At 36.9% G+C, this 22,574-nt stretch overlaps 1 pseudogene; it reads left to right on the top strand.

Moving 5' to 3' along the window:
• The first annotated feature begins 8,823 nt into the window (after window positions 1–8,823).
• LOC143629544 (E3 ubiquitin-protein ligase UPL5 pseudogene) lies at window positions 8,824–11,307 on the top strand (annotated as a pseudogene).
• Window positions 11,308–22,574: the final 11,267 nt, after the last annotated feature.

Genomic DNA, 22,574 nt, shown 5'->3' with positions numbered 1-22,574 from the left:
TCGGTTTCGAAGAAGGTAAAATCCTAGGTCATTAATGGACAAGCAATGCATAAAAGCTAACCCAAGCAAGGTACAAGCTGTCCTTGACTTGCATTCTCCAAAAATAAAGAAAGAGGCCTAGAGCCTCAACGGTAAGAGTGTTGCCCTTAAACAATTTTTTTTTCAAAATCGGCAGAGAAATCTCTACCCATCTTTAAGACCTTGAAGAATTTCAATGATAAGGACTTCCAATGGGCACCTAGCTTCCTTGCATGTCTTTTCAGCACCTCAAGCAGGAGAAGTAATAACAATCTCTCTCTCTCTCTGAAGGTAGGCAAGCTATTAGCTCTATGCTTATTGTCAAACGAGATAAAGTCCAAGGTCATATGTACTTAAGTAGCAGGGCATTAAGGGAATATGAACTCAATTACATGCCATTGGGAAGCTAATTCTCGCACATGTTCACACAGCTAAAAGGCTAAGAAGATTCTTCCAAGCTCATCAAGTGAAGGTGATTGACAAACCAATAGACTACATTTTGGAATGCCCAGAGATCGCTTGAAGATTGGCAAAATGGGCTATTGGCTTGGGTGAGCAAAACATAATGTACGAATCTAGAAAGTCAATCAAGGGTTAGATCATGGCCGATTTTTAAAATAAACACAAGAAGAGCCTATGGAAGTAAATGAGCTTGAAGAAAGTGAACCTGTTATCCCTTTGGGATAATGGACACTCTACACTGACGGAGCTATAGTATAGAAGGTTTTGGAGCTGGTCTAATAGTTACAAACCCCAGGGAACCGAATATACTTATGTGCTCCGATTAGAGTTTCCGTGTACATTAAATAAGGCTGAGTATGACGCTTTGATCGCAGGGCTTCGCATAGCAAGAAAGATGAAGATCCCGGAACTAAGCGCCTTTGTTGATTCAAGATTGGTGGCCAACCAAGTAAATAACTAGTTCACAGGAAGAGAGCATTCGATGCCAAAATATAAGTAGAAGGCAAGGAGCTTATGACGGAATTCAAAAGTTTCTCCTTAACTCAAGTCTCCATAACTCGAAACAAGCAAGCTGATACTCTTTACAAAGAAGGTTCTAATTGAAGTAGTGAGAAGCCCTTCCATTAAGGAACTAGAAATACAAGACATCATTGAAGATAAGGGAATCACTTGGATGCCCCCATCCTTGAGTTCCTCAAAGATACGAAGCTTTCCGTTGAAGTAGAAAAAGCCATAAAGCTAAGGCTCAAAGCTAAGAAATATGTTGTGGAAGACGGTATCCTATAAAAGAAAGGGTACTTGAGCCCTTGCTACGATGTGTAGGTCCTGATCAAGGAAATTACCTTGTAAGATAGGTACATGAAGGCATTTGTGGAACACACTACGGTCCAAGATCGGTAGTAACTATACTAATGAACCTAGGATACTATTGGCCGACGAAGCATGAGGACTCTGCTGAGGTTAATACAAAAGTGTGAAACTTGTCAGCTCCATGCTCCCATAAAGATTAATCCGAAACATAACCTGGTGCCCATCATTTCCGCCTGGCCCTTCTACAAATGGGGAATGAACATTGTTGGTCCCTTCCCCAAGGAATCATGGAAGGTGAAGTTCTTACTGGTAGCTGTGGATTATTTCACCATATAACCAGAAGTTTAGCTCATATACGTTCGGGGGAACCAGAAGAAAAATTTTTGGTAGATAGGGATCACATAAAAACTTCAATCAAGGGATGGGCTAGACCGGGTCATTTCTCATGAACGATAGCTAATTGCCCTGAAAATACCCCATCGATCTGGAACCTACATGTTGATGCTCACGATTTCGATAGCCATACCAGTGAGTTGGAGGAGATCTTTCAAAAAGTCTTTAGTGCATATTTCGGTCAACTCTCCATAGTATTCCTTTGGCTGAGCGGCATGTATTTCCACGGTGCTCGTTTTTCCAAGCTTCCATTGGGTGATGAACTTCGTATGGTAATGCATAATTTGTACATATGGGTTGCCAGGTGAAATAGTGACCGATAATGGGAAGCAATTTGCTGAGAAGCCATTAATCCATTGGCGCAAAGAGTTACAAATCAAGCAAGTGTTTAGCTGGGTTACATATCGCCAATCTAACGGCCAAGTTGAACGAATGAATCGTACTTTTGTAGCAGGCATTAAAGAAATATTGTGGGAGCATGGCAAAAACTGGGTGGAATAAATTCCAAGTGTTCTTTGGGTTATTCTAACAATGGAGAAAACAAGTCATGGCAAAACACCCTACAACTTAATCATCGGTTCAGAAGTTGTTATCCTTGCTGAGATAGGGGTAAACACAAGAAGGGTGAGAAGCTTGGATCAAGCAGCCAATGACTCTAAGATCCTACTCAACCTTGACTTCCTTGAAGGAGCCCGCGATCAAGCTGCTGTTCAAGAAGCTAGATACAAAAAAAAGCTGGAAGCCTTCTACGATACTAGAGTAAGAAAGGGAACATTCAAACGTAGAGACTTGGTCCTTGGAAACAATTAGGCTACCAAGCAGTCAGACATGTGGAAGTTATGACCCAAATGGGAAGGTTCTTACATCATAAGAGAAGCCCACAGAGGTGGACCTTACAAACTCAATGACCTGGAAGGAAAGAATGTGCCTCGTCATAAGAGTGACAAGCACCTCAAGAGTTTTCTAATCTAGATTTCAATTCAAAATCTATGTAGTAGTTGTTTTAGTTTGACGTGAATTGAAAATCAATGAATGACCTTATATTTTGAGAAAAAAACTTGTTTATTATCCTATCTAAAGGCAAGCCCCTCCAAACTAGGTTCCATGAGGTCCAGCGAAGTTCCTACTCGTGTACAGGATTGAGCTCCTGGCGATATCACTCAACAGGTAACAAGACACTATATCTTCCTGTATATAGGTTGACTCCCTAAAACAATACGACTCCATGGAAAACATAAAAATAAACTATCTCCATGAAATGAGATTGAGCATCTTTTACCAACTTTCTCCATAAGTACAAGAAGCTAGAAGCTTACAAAGTTGATAAGCTCAAAAAGCTAAAGACTTATGTAACAATATACCACAAACAAGTTAAATAACATCTTGTGGACTGAAAAGCGAATGGGATATGCTTTACATCAGTTCTTAGTTACTAATGTAAGTAAGGGTGTATGCATCACCACTCCTTAACAAAGTTTTAAAGGCATTGTAAAATAAAAAACAAAACACGAAAAAAAAAACACAAAGCAAACAAAATAAACAAATACATGATAGATTTGAAAACATAAAGGCACCATAAGAAGGTGCTAGAAGCATCATAAAGTTAAAGTAGAAATTGTTCATGCCAACAAAAGCTTACATACCCAAAATAAAGAAGCTTCACATATGAAGCTTAGAAACAAACAACAAAGCTACTTACCAGTAACAACATCCTCCTCTCCTGAAGCTTTGGGAGCCTCACCAAAAAGGTCTTCGTATAACATGTTCACTTCAGCATCAAAGGGATCGTGGGAAGCTTCAGAAGGGGCAGGAGAGGAAGTATGTTTGACTTCTCTCAAAAGATAAGGATTGCACTTGGGATCTATAGCAATAGAATGATTTATCTTAACTTCCCCACTTTCATCATCAGCGTCAACGGGATCACAGTAGCAGGTTCTTTGATATTAATTTGTCCATCGCCAGTTGTATCCTCTGGATGGTCCCATGAGAATCGTTTTTCCCAAAAATCTTGTCAACCATGGCTTGAATTACCATATGAGCAAGTTCTTTCTTGAGACCTTCTGGCTCAATACTTTGAAAAGCTGAAAAAGGTAGACCATAACAACGAACAAAAGTTACAAGGTAAGGAAAGGTCTTCCTCTGCATAGCTCTCATGATACTTGCAAAGTCAATGGCATCATGGGGTTGATAAGCTGAATGTCCCTCAAGGGAACGGCCAGCTTGACCTGCCTCGAATCCGATGGACAGGACAGGGTGATGACCGTGAGCAATGGCCCTTATATAAACCTCACCAAAGGCAGAGTTGAATTCACCATTGTGTAATACAATAAACAACATAGGGAATACCTTTCTCAAACAACAGACGTTTCTTGAAAAAAATCTTTTCAACCTGAGCTTGAAGGTTAGCAATGGTAGCATGCACAACAAGCTTCTCATCGGTAAGCCTGTGTCTCTCACCTTCTACTTTCTCACGCTTAGCAACTAGTTTCTTTTTCTCGTCAACTATAGAATTTCTCTCTAGATTGACCTTATGGCGTTGCACGTAAAAATCCTTGGTATAAGCTTCCACCTTGTTCCGCTCGTCTTCGGCGAAAGCCTTAACAACTCCAAGCTCATGCACCAAACTCAATTCATGAGCATTAAAAGTCCCAACCTTCTCATTCACCTCAACCAAGGCGGTCTCCAACTTCAACTTCTCATCCTTGAGCTTCTTGATCTCTCCCGAAGCATAACTCCATCATCCCAAACCATCCAGAACAACAGCAGTCAAGTAAGCCATGTAATACATAATCTTCGCCATCACTTCACCATCACTTAACCCTTCGATAATCTGCTTCTTAGCTGGGAAATACAATGAAGAAAGAGTTCATGACAAACATAAAACCTTATTCAAAGGTTCACAATTACGAACCTTCCATGTTTGAGCATACACGAAAGTCTCTTCAGTAGAAGGGACACCTTCAACATTAGGAGCTTGGGAAGCAACACCCTTCCCCTTAACCTTGTCTTAAACAACAACTTTATTAGCAGGTGGCTCAACACCATTAGGTTTCTTGTCTTTCTCCACCCTCTTACCAAAAAACGCAGGATCCAATTTCTTAATAGTAGCTTCGACAATCTTCATGAGCTTAGTAGCTGCAGCCTCCTTCTTGACAACCGGCTTCATAGGTGCCTTCAACAACGAAGGAGTAGAGCTTCTAGGATGCTTTTCTTTATAGGAAGGAGTGAAACCGGTGATCGAGGCAACCATGGCAACATCTTCATAAATATTGATGGAATTAGTAGTAGTTGACCTGGGGCAGAAGTTACCTTAAAACTCTTGTGGCTTCGAGAGGAAGTAGAAGCAGCCTTCCTAAAAGTACCTTTGGGGGAGGGCAACATAGTTTGAGGTAGAAACATAGTCCCCCGTTTGGCAAAATCTTTGGTATTTTTGATTAAATTGAGATGGCTAGGAACAACTTCAGTAGAAATAAAGATCGCAGATAAACCCTCAACATCAAGAAAGCCCATGTCATAGATTCTTACAGAAAGGGAGGTGAACGTCAAATCCAAGAAACATAAGAAGCTTAAACAAAAATCTAACATACCTTTTTCATCACTAAAGATCTTGGGCTCAGTATAAGGATTAGGCCACTTGATGCTAAGACCTAAGTAAACATAAAACTTCTTCGGGGAAGGTTCAAAGCTTAACGAACACAGACTAAAGATTCTTCAGAAAGGCGGCATCAAGCTATTCAACCTTGGGCTCATCAGGGGTCAAAGCAAGCTCATGTTTCCTCCACATCGTAGAAAATGGTCGAACAAAATCTGACACAAAGAAAAACTTATCTTTCTAAGCAGATGTATTACCATTAATGCTCGAAATCAACGTTCTTTCATAGCAAGTCTTTTCGACAATGAACCAAATCCCGTTTTTTGCAACCTGGAAGAACCTCCGCTACATCGGAAAAGTAGGCTCGTAACCAGAGAGCAACACTCAACCTCAAAATGCAATATCTGAGCAACTCCGACAGCCCAATTGGCCAAGACAAACGTGGTGATACTCCAATACACTAACAAAAAACTTAGTAAAAGGGATCAGAGATTTCATTGGTCGATATACCGGGTATAAATGGGAATCTTGCCATGAGGATAAAAGGAAACATGAGTGGAAGATTTCGGCAATTTCGGCTGAAGATCAGCCCTAATCCCAAACTCAGAACAAAACCGATCAAGTTCCGTTTGGCAAGTTTCGAAAACTGGGTAGCCATGTCTCCATTGGAACCCATGATTGAGAAGATGAAGGAAAAAACAGTTTTTATCTTCTATAAAGAAGAGGATCGGAAAGAACACCACCGGAGATAGGAAGTTATAACCGAAGGATAATAAGCAAAAAAAGGTGGAGAGTGGCTTGAATGGAGGTCCCTTGGAGTTAAGGGATGTTTTGAGTTTCAAATCCCAAAGATAGGGGCAGGTGGAAGGTTAGGATCAAAATAGGTTTATCTGTAACAGCAGGTGGTGTAATGACTTCCTGGCGTAAATGTCATATCAGTCAAACATAGCAGAATGCAAATGTTAAAATGAAAATCACAATGATTACCTACAAACCACTACGAGAAGCTACCAGCTTCCACCCTACATTTCAAACCCAGATGCTTAAGGTCGTTAGCTTCTAGATTCCAGACCACAAGACAAGACAGGGAAACATTTTTCAGCTCTTGGGCTTTCTTATAACAACCCCAAAATAGCAAAATGGGTAATGATTTGGTCTATGAAGAGGCATTCCGCTGGCCAACAACATGAAACACTCAAGGGAAAACATCGTAAAGAATAAAGAGTTAAGTCACAAACATTCATCATTGTAATCTGAAAACTTCTGAATCTCACAAATGGAGGAAGATTAGGAATATAGAAGCAGCAATCATAAGCTGCAAGGCAAGGAAGCTCGAAACTTGGCCCCAAGATTCCTAAGTTGATTAGAAAGCTCTTGCTATAGAAAATGGCAAAAAAAGTTATGGCTGCCAAAAAGATGGTGTCTGCCATAAAGTAAAAAAGCAAAGACATGACAGACAAAGGTTGGATAAAGCTTCCATAGAATTGACCTAGTCTGCATAAGCTAAAAGTAGAGATGACATTTTCCCTTTAAGAAGCTTAAGGTTCCCCATAGAAGCTTTCGATTTCCTATAAAAGGAACATTTTAGACAAAGGTATATTCATTCTCATTCACTATATTTTCACTCTACTCTCTCTTCATACTTATTCTTCTATCAATCTTTGTATCATATCAATGATTCTCATGCCGGTGGTTGATTGTAGGCAACCCCCTCCTACGGTGAGATCACTAACCAGTCGTTTTTCTTTAAATCTTAGCAGGTTAGGAAGCTTTGCTAGGCACATACTCTTGAACCGTTGTATCCTTATTGTTAGCTATATTTGTTGTAGCAACAGTAACGATTCTCTTAATCCAATTTGTTGCCTATCATTAATAAAATACAGAGAATCTAAAAAGAGTTCCTTTAATGAATTGGTGGGAATGTAATTGATAATAAAATATATAATCCCTAAATGTGAGCCGACTTATCTTTTGGAAAAGTGTAACGGCTACTAAATTATATTTTTTTAACGGCTGATATTATTAAACGATAAAAGATTAGACTATCAAGAAGCTAGACTAGATACAACAAACACCCAATACAAAACACCAAAAACAAGAAAATTAAAAAACGAAAACGCACACCTACTTTCCCAATTCATTTCTACAAGTTTCCCTCTATTTTCACCTAAAGAAAGCTAAGACGTTCGATGTCTTCCTTGCTTCTATTAACTGAGACTCATTTATTAACAAAAAGTGTATCATTTCTAGCATTTCAAATGTACCAAAACGTCGTAAGAATTATAGCTTGTAGTGCCTTTTTTTTATTTTATCTACTCACAATTAAGTTTGAATCTTTAAGAGGTCTCGTATTTTAAAAGCATACACCGGCTACTAAATTATATCTAACCTAATACAACTCACATTACGATAGTAATACAAAAAAATATAAAAAGTATAGTTTATATATTCTAGTAGGGTTGTATGTTTTTGCCTGTTAATAAAAGATAATTAAAATACAAAAAAAAAATTGAATTCTCTGTGACTAGGTTTTGGTGGAAAACTGAGATGAACATATTCCAAAAATGCCCTCATCCTATATATTGTGTATATATATATTTCTGCGGTGTTGTCTACTCGCATCACGTAATCTCTCCTACGCTTCTATAAAACCTCACAATCGCCTGTCGATCGGATTCTAAGAATGCACCTCCTACTTTGATGTTTTCCGATCACCTGATTTGTTTCCGATCTTCTGATTCATTATCTCGGGTTCGATTCTATCTTGTAGATTCAGCTAAAAGCAAAAAAATTAGTCGAACATGTTTCTATTCAGTTTGAGTTGATGGAATCAGCAACTGATTCTATTCCGAGTTTGAGTCGATGATTTTCAGTTCGATTTGATTCTCATTCTGGAACTTAATGTATAGATATAATTTGTATTATTATTATTATTATTATTATTATTATTATTATTATTATTATTATTATTATTATTATTATTATTATTATTATGCAATGAATTTAAAAATTAGGGTTTCTTAATATTTTTTTATCAGGCTATAGTAGTTAACTTTGAATTTTTATCATTAGACTAATTTATATTTTGGATTTTTGTAGATTCATCATCTCTGATTCGATTCTCGCTTGTAGATTCAGGTAACATTCAGCTGACAAATTTTTCGAACATGCTTTTCTGTTCAGTTTGAGATGATGGAATCAGCAACTCATTCGACTTCGAATTTGAGTTCATGATCTTGGATTCAATTTAATTCTAAAACTGAAATTTAATTTATAGATATAATTTGTATTATCATTGTCATTATTATGTAATTAGTTTAAAAATTAGGGTTTCTTAATATTTTTTTATTAGGCTATATCTAGTTAGAAATGTTGATGCTATCAAAATGCTTTAACTTAGAATTTCGTTCATTTGTCTAATTTATATTTTCAAAATAAGTAGCCTCTCTATCCCTATGGGGTAGATGTAAGACTGTCTACATATTACCCTCCTCAGACCCTACCATAGCTTTGTTATTGGTGGGATAAGCTAAATACGATGATGTCTAATTTATATTTTCGATTTTTGTATTATCAGCGGTATCGATTTTTTTTAAACAGTCAGTTAAATGTGCCGAAATTCTTTGTCAGTTAAATGTGCCTAACATCTGTCTTTTCAGGATCTTCAATCAACAAAAGTCTAAGTTTGCGATTAATCTATCATTACTCGGACGTTGTCAGAATGATTAACACCGAGCTTTGCCTTAATTCCTTTCCGGATGGTCTCCATTTCTTTGTCCGCATGCTCTCTAATGGTAAAACATTAGTTCTCAATGGGAAGCCAGAAGATAAAGTGAAATTAATACTTGAAAACATCCAAACACTCACTGGCATTCCAGTATCTGAACAGCGGTTGATTTACCAAGGGAGGCTACTTGACAGTGAACATAGTTTATCCGAGTGTATGATAGAAAACGATGCAGGTTTAAATTTGGTTGCTCGAATGCTGAGCACAAATCATCCCCATGCTTTAAAATTGATTGATTCATTCGTTTCCATGATTTACAAGATTTGTAAACGTGAAAAACGGATTAGAGAAAAAGCTGTTGAACTGCTGTTGACAGACTATTTAGACATGATGGTGAAAAAAGATATCTATGAAAACCATCTTGCTTCTTATTTGGACATATTTGAATCTCTATGTGTTCCAGCAGCCCTAGTAATGCTCTACATGTCACCATATGAACTCCTTGCTAAAACTTGGGTTCTGTCTTTCCTACTATTTTGTGAGTCCGGGGTGCCAAGATCTTTCAGTTTACACTGCACGCCTATTGTGTTGGAGTTCTGTAAGTTGCTTAGAGCTTCTGCCGGTCAAGATGATATTTTGTATACCACATGTAGAAGAAGTCTAGCGTTATTGGTAATTGACTTTATGAAATATGATGGTTTTAATAATAGGATTGGAGTTACGGATATTTTTCCGTTTGTGGCTGAGATTGCAAAAGAGTTGATTGAGGAGTTGGATAGTGCTCGTTCACCAAATGTAGTTTGTGATTTTGTTGCATTTTTGAAACATATAAAAGCTGTTATTAAAGACCTGCCCCCTTTCAAAGGAGGCATACGCGTTCCCATGATGTGCATGTTCCCTTGTTATGATGCTGAAGTAAAACTTCTGTATTCGATCTTATTTCAGCTGTTGGAACAAATGTTAAAATGTCTTGAAAAGGTTAAAGGCCAGCTTGATATGGAACAAAACGAAGTTGTTGGATGGGATCAGTATCTTTATATTTTGAAGGAAATAGTAGGTATTGCTAAGCTTTATCAAGGTGCAGAAGATATGGTTTGGTCAAATATGGAATCGGTCAATGTATCCTTGCGGTATCTAATTCTTCAGTACGCCACAGGCGATAACGATTATGGATGGATTATTGGGCACAAGAATATTTTGGACTTTGAATCTAGGAGGCATTTGATGATGTTGTTGCTCCCTGAGATAGGCGATCCTGACGACGAGGTGCTTAATGAGATGCTTATTGACCGATCTCAATTGTTGTCTGATTCTTTTCACCATATTTCTAGATTAAAACATGAAGATCTTAGTGATGGATTTTTAATACAGTTCCATAATGAGGTAGCCACAGGTCCTGGAGTTTTACGCGAATGGCTTTCCTTGGTATGCCAAGAAATTTTTAATCCTCGAAATGCTTTATTTGTCGCTTGTCCAAATGACCGAGCAAGATTCTTTCTTAATCCTGGTAAGCCCTTTATACGTTTTATCTTTTCATATATGTGTAATTTCCTTTTTTTTCTTCAATAAAAAAGTCTTATTAAATTAGTTTTAAAAAACAAGAAATAACAACTTGGTGGTGATGGAATGTCGAATCTTAAATTCCTTTTAGGCCGTGTTTATTTTGTCTTGCACTTTGTTTTTATTTAAGGAAAGTCATTTATTTTAATGATATAATTATTTTTATCTACAGCATCAAAAGTGAATCCATTGCATCTAGAATATTTTAACTTCGCTGGAAGGATGATCACCTTAGTATTAGCGCATAACATACAAGTTGGTATCATGTTTGACCGTACATTTTTTTGCAATTAGCGGGAACTGATATATCATTGGAAGACATAAAAAATGCAGATCCTTATTTTTATAGTAGCTGTAGACAAATATTGGATATGGATCCGGTTCTATTAGATGAAGATGCCCTTGCTTTAACATTTGTTAATGAAGTTGAAGAATTAGGATCTATGAAGGTTATCGAGCTTATTTCTAATGGAAAAAATATTATTGTGAAAAGCAGAAATAGAAAGGATTATGTGGAACTTCTCATTCAGCATCGGTTCCTGACTTGTGTTGCTGATCAGGTGACCGAATTCGCTAAAGGATTTTCAGAAATTGTTGGTAATGAACAAATACGAAAGTTAGTTTTTCAAACCTTAGAGTTTGAAGATCTTGATGGAATCTTGCGTGGGAAGATACAATTTTGGTAGAGGATTGGAAGGTGCATACGGAATATGATGGGTATACTGAAGCTGATTCTCAGATATAATGGTTTTGGAAGATAAATACAATTCGGCTCCGTTTTTCTTGGTTTTGATTTTTCAGATTTGAGTTTGTTTTGGTTTCATTTTTTTGTTGTTTTTTTTAATATTCTATCCGGACTTTAAGATTTTGCGCAAAAAAAACCCAAAATAATAATTAAACCGTTCGTTATTTTGGTTTCACACCCATAATTATGTGGAATTTTGTCATGGCTAATATCAGGATAAAACGAAACTGGTAAAAATTACTTTCTGGATCTAGACGCTCATAATTATTTAAATAGTTCTAGATCAATATGTTGCATATAAAAATAATAAATGTTTAAAAATTACATACTGACAAGTGGTTTCTTAACAGATTGTCGAAGAAATGACAGCCGAGCAACAAAAAGCTCTTCTTTTCTTTTGGACCTCTTTGAAGCATTTACCCATGGATGGTTTTGTTGGCTTGGACTCAAAGCTTCTCATTTACAGATCAACCGATTCCATCGACAATCTTCCGTCATCGCACACATGCTTCTATGGATTATGTTTACCTTCATATTCATCAATGGCGGTAATGAGACAACGACTTGAGATCATCACTCAAGATCATGTGGGATGCAGTTTTGGAACATTGTGAATGGAAAAATAAAAATTATTGATGTCAGTGGCGGATCCAAAAATTTTTTCTAATGGGTTCACTGTTTATAAATGTTATCATTTTATATGGCCGGTCATAAAAATTTTCAGGTCAGTTAGAAGAATCGGGTCGGGTAAGGTTCATTACATAATATAAATGCTCTAAATTAACAAAAAAAACAAACTTTCTCACATAAACAAAAACATACATAATAAAGATATGATATAAGCAATGCACTTTACCGCTATGAGTAGTAAATCTTGAGATTCTATGCCAACACCGTACCCCTTCACTCACAAAAGCATCATTGTGGCCAATTTCCTTAACAAGTAACAATATAAGTAACACACGTTATCCGTTTTGACACTATATTCTAACCAATTTCCTTGTCCTTGTGTGTACCAATCCTTATTAAAACTTCTTAACTTACTACTAAACTTTGTTTGTGGAAATTCATGCATGTTGGCTGACATGGACCTCTAAGCAAATATATTAGTCTAATTTCATATTTTCACTTGGATGATAAGATGAAATTGGTTTCCTTTCCGAAGGATCCCATGAAAGATCATCCATATCTATCCATGAGGGTTTTTTACTACTAGATGATTGAATGTTTGACTATCACTTTGGAAATATCTCTTAATATTCGTAATGCCTACAAATCAAATTTAAACATCACTAATTGTCTAATTCAATTAACATATTTCGACAAAATCATTATTTTGTAATTCTAATTTCAATAACTAAACGAAAATACTTGAAGCAAAACATTAAAATAATTAATTACCTAACCCCGAAAACTGAAGTGAATGACTGAACTCTGAAGACAAGGGGTGGAGACTAGAATAGAGTCTGCAGAGGAAAACGGCGGCGCGCGGTCGGAGACTGAGTTTGATGGTGGCTGCTGTTAGGGTTTTAAAGTAGTCTGGAAGCTATTGTTTCTTTTCTTGTGTTAGAGATCTGGTCGTGGGATAAAAAATTTAAACCCCAACTTAGTTAAAATGTGAAAAATATAGAAGAATAAAAACGAATGCTATATAAAGAAATAAAAATAAAAATTAATGATGGCAAGGAGTTTCGAACTCGGGTTTCCTCATCTGAAAGTAAGGGCGCTTGCCACCAAGGCTTGGCTGCAAATTGCTTATGGATTCACTCTCATAACTTATATAGGTATTCTATATAAATTTCGAATCTCAGTGGGTTCCCGTGACACCATACCGAAGCATGTAAATCCACCCCTGACTGATGTAGTAAACAAGGTAAAACTGGGCTCTGAAAATTGTGTTGTGTTTTTCAATTGACTATTGTTGTTGTCAGTGGAAGGTTTTTTTTTTAGTTGTTCTCTCTAGAATTGACACATCTACACTTAGATATATGTAAAATTGTTACATTATTTGTGACTTCAAAGTCTTTAAGCAGTTGATTATTTTGATAAGCTGGTTATGTTATTCCAATTTTAATTTTTCATAAAGATTATTACTTTGCAAACACACATTTAAACATACTAGATTCTAATGTCGTTCACTATTTAAAGTTTTATACACTTGAGTGCACATGCACTCAACTTGTATGGTGTACCATGGAAACCAACAATTTTTATGTATGTCCGTGTTCATTCATCCTGAAATCTTAACATATATCTTGGAACTAATTAATATGATAAATTAAAATTCGAAAGATAGTGGTATAGTAGGATAAAATTAATCTTGTAAAGAACAAATTTTGATCAAACTCTTTAATGGGTTATATTTGTCTCTTGGTCCAGTCTAGTGAAATAATGGGTTTCAGCCCAAGTTGGTGTTAGGGTTTGCATGTGTGCATGCACGTTATGAATGTGTTTTTGGTTGTCCTTGTTTATTGTACTTTGTTATGTCTTTATGGTGGTAGGCTACCAGACAGTAATTATTTCTTTGAGTCTTTGTAAAACTATTATAAATAGTTGTGTTCTTTCTTTGAATGACAAGACATTGGAGTGACTCATTTTTGATAATACCATTACAAATGGTATTAGAGCGAATCTCTGGAGAGAATTTGAGTTAGAGATATGGCGGCTGATAACACAAACTTTCAGGTTCCAAGCGTCCCAAAGTTCAATGGTGATTACAAACATTGGAGCCTCCTGATGAAGACTCTGTTGAGATCAAAGGAATATTGGGTTGCGATTGAACCAGGGTACGACGAACCCCGTTGTTAGGGCATAGAATTTATGCTAAGGATCTTCTTTCCTTGTGTGACGTATGGATCATTTATCCTTGAGATATATTCCAGATTACAAAGGATCAAGGATCCTCAATATTATTTGTTTACTAATGATTGTGTTTGAATGGTGTTGTGATTGATAGATATAACGACCCCAGGACTTGGTCACCCTATTTAATCGCTACTGGACTTCTCCCGCACGTGGTCAAAGAGATGGGAACGGCTAGTGGGAAGAGTGGCGCATTTATAGGATATTTTGTTACTTGTAATTTTTGTTTATAACCGAGATTATGATTAGCTAGGTTATTCATTCATCACTTCGCACACTTTAGCTGTACTGATAGTTCTCTCTAGCAGCTCACACACACGTAGCTTTCATTGTATTACTGATCATATTCTCCAAACCTTGTAACCTCATTTTTTGATTAATAAAGTGGTGATAGACGATTTGTCATCACCCGGGGTTTTTGTGTCGGCGATCCGACCAAGATCAAGGGCTTTTTCTCGTAACAAATACTCGTGTTTGTGTTTGAAATCATCACATAATCGTTATTATCATCATTGCACTAAACCTCACCTTACAAATTTGGCTACTTGATCTTTAAACGATTTTTGACCAAAACAATTTGGCACCCACCGTGGGGCAATTGGTGCTATAATCCATATTATTTCCTATCAATGGCCTGTCAACAATCTTCTGCTTCATCATCCATGCATTCATCAGTTTCTCACCCACCAAGAACTTTACCACCCATGCCTCCTCCGCTAGCAGTAGCTCCAAGGACCACTGCGGCTGGAAACAAGACACAACTTCCAGTGTTCCAGAGCTCAAAAACCACTACTACCACTTCGGTGGTTAACTCTAACAATGATGTTTTTTGTATGTTTTCACAGGTTAAAGTATATATGAAGCAGCAAAACAGGACTAATCAGAAGATCCTTCGTGAGATAGAAGTTCTTAAGAAGATTAAGAGGCAACTGGAGGATCAGACTCCTTTGGTGCCTAGGATGCTAGATTTTACCACTCCATGATCCTTGGCTCAACATGCTCAAGGATCATATGGGTTCATGGGTCAACAAACTCAAGGAACCTCGTTCCTCTAGCCAGGATCATCTATCCTTCAACAAGGGTCCATGGGTCAGCAAACTCAAGGATCCCCGTTCCTTAAGCCAGGATCGTTTATCCTTCAACAAGGGTCCATGGGCACTACGTGAATATCGCCTTTTAGTCGCACATGTAGTCTGCGCGATTTGCCACACTTTGGCTTAAACGTGTGGCTAAAAGGTCTTTGACTACATTTGAAAACCTTCCAGAATATTTTGGCCACACATGTTTTTCTTCATGTGACCATTCTAAACCTACTCAGGTACTTTTCGCCACACTTTGAAAAAAAAACGGTGACATAAGCTAAGGCACGTTATAAAAATGTGTGGCGAAATGTGACCTACAGTCATAGTTTGATTGATCTTTGATACATGTGACCAAAAACACATGCATTAGCCACAAACTGTGACATTTAACTAGCCACATGTTTTAATATTGTGGCCAAATGTGACGAACGGCTACTGTATTGATAAGAGATGTGTTTAAAAGGTAAAAGATATAGCCACTTATACTACATTGTGTGACCTAATGTCACATTTGTTAGCCACATTTTTAATAATGTGGCGAAATATGACGAACAACCATTGTGTTTATTAGTAATGTGGCTAAAACGCTTAAAATTTATGGCCACTTATACAAGGTTGTGTGACCTAAGAGTAGTTTAGGTTTAATTTTCCTAAGTTTTTTATTGTCACGGATACACTTATTATGTGTGGCTATAGGTGATAAATGGTCACACTTAAATATTTCTAAGTGTGTCCAAACGTAATTAATTGCCACACTTTGATAAGACGAGTCGCTATGTCATCATTGTCTTTCCAGTTTCTTGTGCCGCCAATTTCAAATTGTTAGGGAGATGTACCGCCGGGGTCAGATGGTGTTTAAATACCAGTCACAATCCACAATCACAATCAAGCAAATAACAATCACAATCTTGCTAATCACAATCACAATCCACAATCTTCTTCCGATTTTCAAAATTAATGGCTTCAACATGGATTGTACGTGAACCGGGTACTCATGCCCCCATCTACTATGACCCTAACTTCTTCACCATTGTTTTCCACTTTTCTTTCGGCATCGTCCGAAAGAATCAAAGGGTGAGGTTTGTGGACTATGTCCACCCTCAAACCTTCACGTACCAACAACTTAACCGAATGATTAGGTTTTTGGGTACACGACTGCTGATTATTTCAGCATTGTGATGGAAGTCTCGGGCATTGAGGTTTCCTGGATTGGGTTGGATGGAACAGAGGACTTCAAAGCTGTGTCCCTTTATGGGGCATTCCATACTGAGGTGAACCTTCACCTCCGAAGGCTTAAGGACTCCACCTACACCTCGGACGGCATGTGGGAGAGGATCATGCCCTCTCGGACTCCAGAAGCTGAGAATCTGATGGATGTAGATTCAGATATGGAATCTGATGCTAGGATTTAGTTTTTTGTAATTAGTTTTTCTATATTAATGTAATGTAATTATTATATTTTGGTATTTACTGTAAATATTATTATTATATTTTGGTTTAAGCGTATTGGATGTAGTTTTTTTTAATTAACTTTAAAATAGATTTAGTGTGAGTGAATAACAAAATAGACATAAAATTTAATTTTTGGTAGTTGAGACAGTAATTTAATGTAGTTAAGTTGATTTGTAGCCTATCTAGTAAGATATAGTTTATTTAAAGCATTAACTTGAATGTAGGCTATCATTACATAAATATATTTCCAAGATTTTTGACAGGTAGTATGTATAAATGTAATTAATTTCCAAAACTAATTAGCTTGTGAGTGTTTTCAAAGCGTGTGGAAACCATTTTGACAGGTAGTATGTAGTTATACACTCAACAACCAACTATAAAACAACAGAGACTTTAATAACTGTAATAAAACTGCTGACTGAAATTTATTATGCTTTTATATATGTTATGTGAATTCCAAACTTGGCCAAGCAGAAAAAATCTAAGGTTTCACCGATATTAAACTTCTCAAAGATCTTAAATTTTGATAAAATCCCTTCCAAAACCCAATGCCATCACCAAATTTTAAAAGGTTACTAGTGATGGCATTGAGTTTGGAAGGGGTTTTTCAAAACTGTATTTTATTTGTTCAAAGGCTTCTTCAAAGTCTAGAAGGTACAATTTTGGTATGCAGGTTAGTGAAAAGAAGGGCATAATGGTCTTTTTTTATAAAATGAGTTGATAATGTTTTGAAGGAAACCAGCTGTTGAAAAGTATGTTGAAACATAACCAAATAGAGGTTGTGCAAGAAACAAAACCATCAGACGAGCAATGATGACTGTCACCGATGGTCGGTTTGGGAAGTTTCGCGGTTTCCACCTGAATCATGAACACCCTAGACAACATGATGCATTTTTGGGCTTTCTTTTTATTAATGTAACTTTGATATAGCACGAGTCAGTTATGAGTGTAATAACTTTATTGATTTTACTATGATACACTACAAGTCAATTTTGACTTTTATCGATGTAACATGATGTATGTTTGAACTTGACACCAATTGACCAAAATAGCCAGAAGATGAAATGAATTCAACAAACCGGCCTGCATAAGTAGTAATAGTATTAAAAACAACCAATATTTCTTTAGTTTGAATTAATAAGTACAAAGTAAAGAATGGTGATATCATGTATCACAACTAAATTTAAACATTATTTACATCTAACAAGCCGAACGAACACAACTGCTGGGTCGACAACCCCGACATCGGTGTCAATATCCATTAAGAATAGTTGTAGGCTTTTTCCTGGGCCTCCAGTAATCATCCGGGGACTCATTACGAAGCAGTTGATTTGGTTGTACAAGTGGCAATGCATTACCCTTATTAGGGAAAGTTACCGTACTAAATTCCTCATTGACCTCGTCATACGAATGCATATAATTCTTGGGTGGAGTCATGAGGACAACATGCTTTTTTTCTATCCAGCTGATCTTGAACATAAAACACCTGGCGTGCTTGCGAGGCCAGTATGAACGGATCATCCTTGTGGCCAAATTTGTTTAGGTCGACCGACGTGTAACCAAGAATATCATGTATGACATGTTTACGGTCAACCCATTGGCACATGAAGACTGAAATTCTTTTAGTCTGATAATCTAGGACCCATATCTCTTGCAAACCCCTAAATAAAAGTTTTATCCATAGGTCACCACGTCTTTTTTGATGTGCATGTCATCCGCCTCTACACCAACCCCGTTGTTCTGGTAAACTCTACCATCATGAGATTTTGTACGAAATTCAAAACCGTTGATGTCGTATGAGTCGTATTTGTATACGTTGCGGTGTGCTCCGTGTGCAATCCACTTTACGGTTTCCGATATAGAACCTGGGGAGCCCGCTAGCTCTCTTTCAACCTGAATTTCATTACAAGGATTAGATTCTTCACCTACATTGCAGAAACTATAAAAGATTTTTAAAAATTATAGAAGACTTAATAAATTAATCTACCTTGTCGAGTAACCAGTCACCAAACTTTTTAGTATGCTCCTTCTCCAGCAATGCTTGTCGTTTACTAGGCATTTGGTTTTTCAAAGAGGTCTTGTGTTGTCTGCAAGTAGGAGTATATATAATATATTGTGAATTAATATATATATATATATATATATATATATATATATGTATATATATATATAATTTAGAATATATATGTTAGTAATACTTACTCGATATACGGCGCTATTTCAGGCGTATTCTGCAGCACATAGAAATGTGCTCTCTTGAAGAGATCAGGAGAAACTTCAACTCATTTAGCGCCTGTGATAGGAATTGTGTCCCCATTATCATCATACTTATCATGTGGAATACCAACAGTACTCTTGATGTTTTTTTGGTATTCGCTCAGAAACTCGATTGTTTCTTCCGCAATGTTCTCCCTAGCAACGCACCTGTCACACCCTCAAAATCCACTAACGGAGTTTTACCGTCAGAGGGTGTGAACTGGCAGGATCGGAATCATTAGTTATAACCAAACCAAAGAAAAACGTTTAAATGAAAGTAAGTGCGGAAGCGTAAAACCCTAATTCAAAAGTTGCGTCACGCAGGACGACTTAAAACCAAATGTAACTGTTAAAATTAAGTTGCAGAATAAAAGTGTTTTCATTAATGCATGCTCCTAAACCGCGCGCCCGCCTCGGCTACCTGAGAATAACATACTAAAAGTGTCAACACAAGGTTGGTGAGTTCACAAGTAAAATAAGATAAATCGTTTAGCGTTTTGCGTAACCTCGTTACGACGTTTAAATGTTGCGTAACCCCGTTACGACGTTTGAGTGTGTAACCACGTTACAGCGTTTGAGTGTGTAACCACGTTACAGCGTTTAAGTGTGTAACCACGTTACAGCGTTTAAGTGTGTAACCACGTTACAGCGTTTAAGTGTTTTGCATTACCAGATAGTGTTATGTCAAATTATATATCGATAGGTAGCTAATCTATACAACAAGTATCGCTAAGTGGTTCGCGACCGAAGCTGACTGTTTATCAGGTGCCCGTCACCAGGTCCTCCAGACCATGGTAAGTGTTAGCCAAAATTTACACCCACTCAACCTCCAGTTGAGCTTAGCGTCGGGTGGGGTTTGTCAAACCCAGTAGTACTACCCAAAAGTGACTCGCTATTCCAAATATTAACCGGTCCGATGTGTGGGACTTCAAATGTTACGTATGCCGCTTAGCCTTTACAAGTGATATATAATTTATAACAAAATCTTTCATATGCGTTTATCTCAGAAAATATGTTTATCGGAGTATGTTATCTCCCCCAAGTGAAAAACGTTTGAAAACAGTTTAAGAGTGGGGTAAGTGAACTCACTGTTTGCGAAGAATATCCGATCTAGATCACCGAGTGATGCGCGTCGTAGAAAACTCTCTAGCGTTCTAAAATAACAAAGAGATTTTCTAAGTATCGGAATGTTTAACGAGTCTCTAGACTCGGCACATAATACCTATGCACGTAACATGTTTCGTGTTTCGTTTGTGAATCGTGTGTGACTTAAACAAGTAAAATTGTGATACGATACATGAGTGAGCAATTACTTTCGTGTCACGTATTAATAACATACTTATTAGCAATTATTCCCGTAGGGGCATTTTGGTCAACAAACAAAGACTAACTAACCATTATTCCCCATAAGGGCAATTTGGTCAATTCATGGCAATCAACTAGCAACTATTCCCCGCAAGGGTATTTTGGTCAAAATACAACAATTATATAAAAACTATCATATTTCATGCATTCCTATACCACTCAGCAGCTAGTTTCGTTATGACAGAATTTCTACTTGAAAGATTGCACCAGTTCACTGATCATAACGTTTCAATTAATTCACCAAAAATCACCACAGAAGCATACATATCTTAGGTTTCCAGAACATATTTTATCTTATTTTTATTCCACATATTTTTCTTATAATGACCAAAACATTACAGCAAACTCATATCAGTCAGATTCATGCGCAACAGAATGTTATTTACAATTCCCGTTAAACGAAAAATCCAATAAATGCAAGACCACTTGGGTTTGGTTCCTAACTCAGTGAGTCAACTACCAGAAGTGGAACCAACCCAATTTGTCTCGTAGTTCATGAGATATAACATTTACAACATAACCTAACAGCAGGTCTAACAGCTCAGCTTTGCATCACGTTTTTGTAAAATCATAAAAGTATACTTCCACTTATCCAAAAATTACGAATTTATACTTTATAGAAACTAGACTCAACCTAGTTTACTGCAGTACCCACAATCTCAATCAATTTTCACGTTTACACTTCGTTACAGTCAGTTAAACATCGTATATACATTCTGTCCAGAATCTGTTCACATCAAAACTCAACATAATAACAATCTATGAACTATCATGCATCCATATAACCCTCTAGACACTATAACTACTATCCATGCATATCAATCACACCATACATACAAGATTAGGGTTTGTGTTCTAATTCAAATCAAAGACAACAATGAATCATGCAACAACATCAATCTAGTTATCAATCCATTATCCAACTAACAAGAATCATATTACTCACACACATGAACAAAATCGGCCAGCTAGGGTTTGTTATTAACCCAACAAACATCAAAATCAATCAACAAGAATGTGAAGGATGATCAAATATACCTTCCTAGCACCTTAATCTTCAATCAAACTTGAAAGATATTGAAGATATGTGTGTGTATAAGTTCCGATCGCAAAAGGGTTAGGGTAAGGTTTCCGATCGGAATTCTTGTGGGGAAAGGGAATGGGAGTTAGGGTTTAGATTATCATGTATTTATAGACTAATATGTTACACCTTGGCCCCTCAACTCCTAAGTATTACTTTTTCTAGAATATTCTATCATAACTGCACATTAAATAGTCATGACAATAATATAATCACATAACACATAATCCTAACACATAGTTATCACATCATTAGTGTTTTAGTGTGCTTCGTTTATTCCTCAATCGTTTGCGTTTCGGTGCAAATCCCGAAAGACTACTACACATGTAGTAAGTGTTAAGCGTCATTTAAACCCTAGTTTAAATGTAATGAAGTATGCGTTATAGATTCAACGATCTTAAAGTTTGAATTAACGGAGTTGAGTTAACGAGGTTAACCTGAAATTGACGATTGTCACATCATTCCCATGTTAAAGAATTTTCGTCCCGAAAATTTGAGTCAAGTCGTGATGAGAGCCTGAAAAAGTAAGAAAGATTTTCAGTTTGTCATAGCACCCTTTGGGATAAGTTTTGTTTCGCACTTTCAAAGGGATACATCCAACGAAAGCATGGTGGCCCACATAATTTTATCTCTCTGACAAGGTGCACGGTTAAGTGAACCATGACATCAAAAAATGGTGGAAAGTACTTCGTAAGCAGGCACAGTGTAACTATTTGCTCTTCCTGCATCTTATCAAGCTCTTCTACAATGATTTCTTTGCTAAAAATTGACTTGAAAAAAAAACAAAGCCTGATTATAGCATTTCTCATTGGTTCTGGCATGATGGACCGTATTGCAAGGGGTGGAAACTGTTGTATAAGTATGTGATAATCATGTGATTTAAGGCCTTGTAGCTTCCATTATTTAAGATTCACCAAACTAGAGAAGTTAGAACAATACCCTAGTGGAGCCTTCAGTTTATATAATGTTTCAAGAAACATGTCTTTTTCTTGTGCTAATAATGTGAAGCATGTTGCAGGAAGTTTTGTATTGTTGCATTTTGCTTTCGGTTGCAACTCCTTTTTAATCCCTAAAAACTCCAAATGCTTTCTAGCTGCCAATCCGTCTTTTTTCCTACCGGGAATGTTCAGCAACGTCCCGACAATACTTTCTGCCACATTCTTTTCAAC

Source organism: Bidens hawaiensis, unplaced genomic scaffold, assembly GCF_021521415.1.
Source record: "Bidens hawaiensis isolate Kalapana, Puna unplaced genomic scaffold, B.hawaiensis_p1.1 tig00005272_1, whole genome shotgun sequence".
Lineage (NCBI taxonomy): Eukaryota > Viridiplantae > Streptophyta > Magnoliopsida > Asterales > Asteraceae > Bidens > Bidens hawaiensis.
Note: the sequence above shows the minus strand (reverse complement) of the source record. Positions and strands in the feature narration are given on the sequence as shown.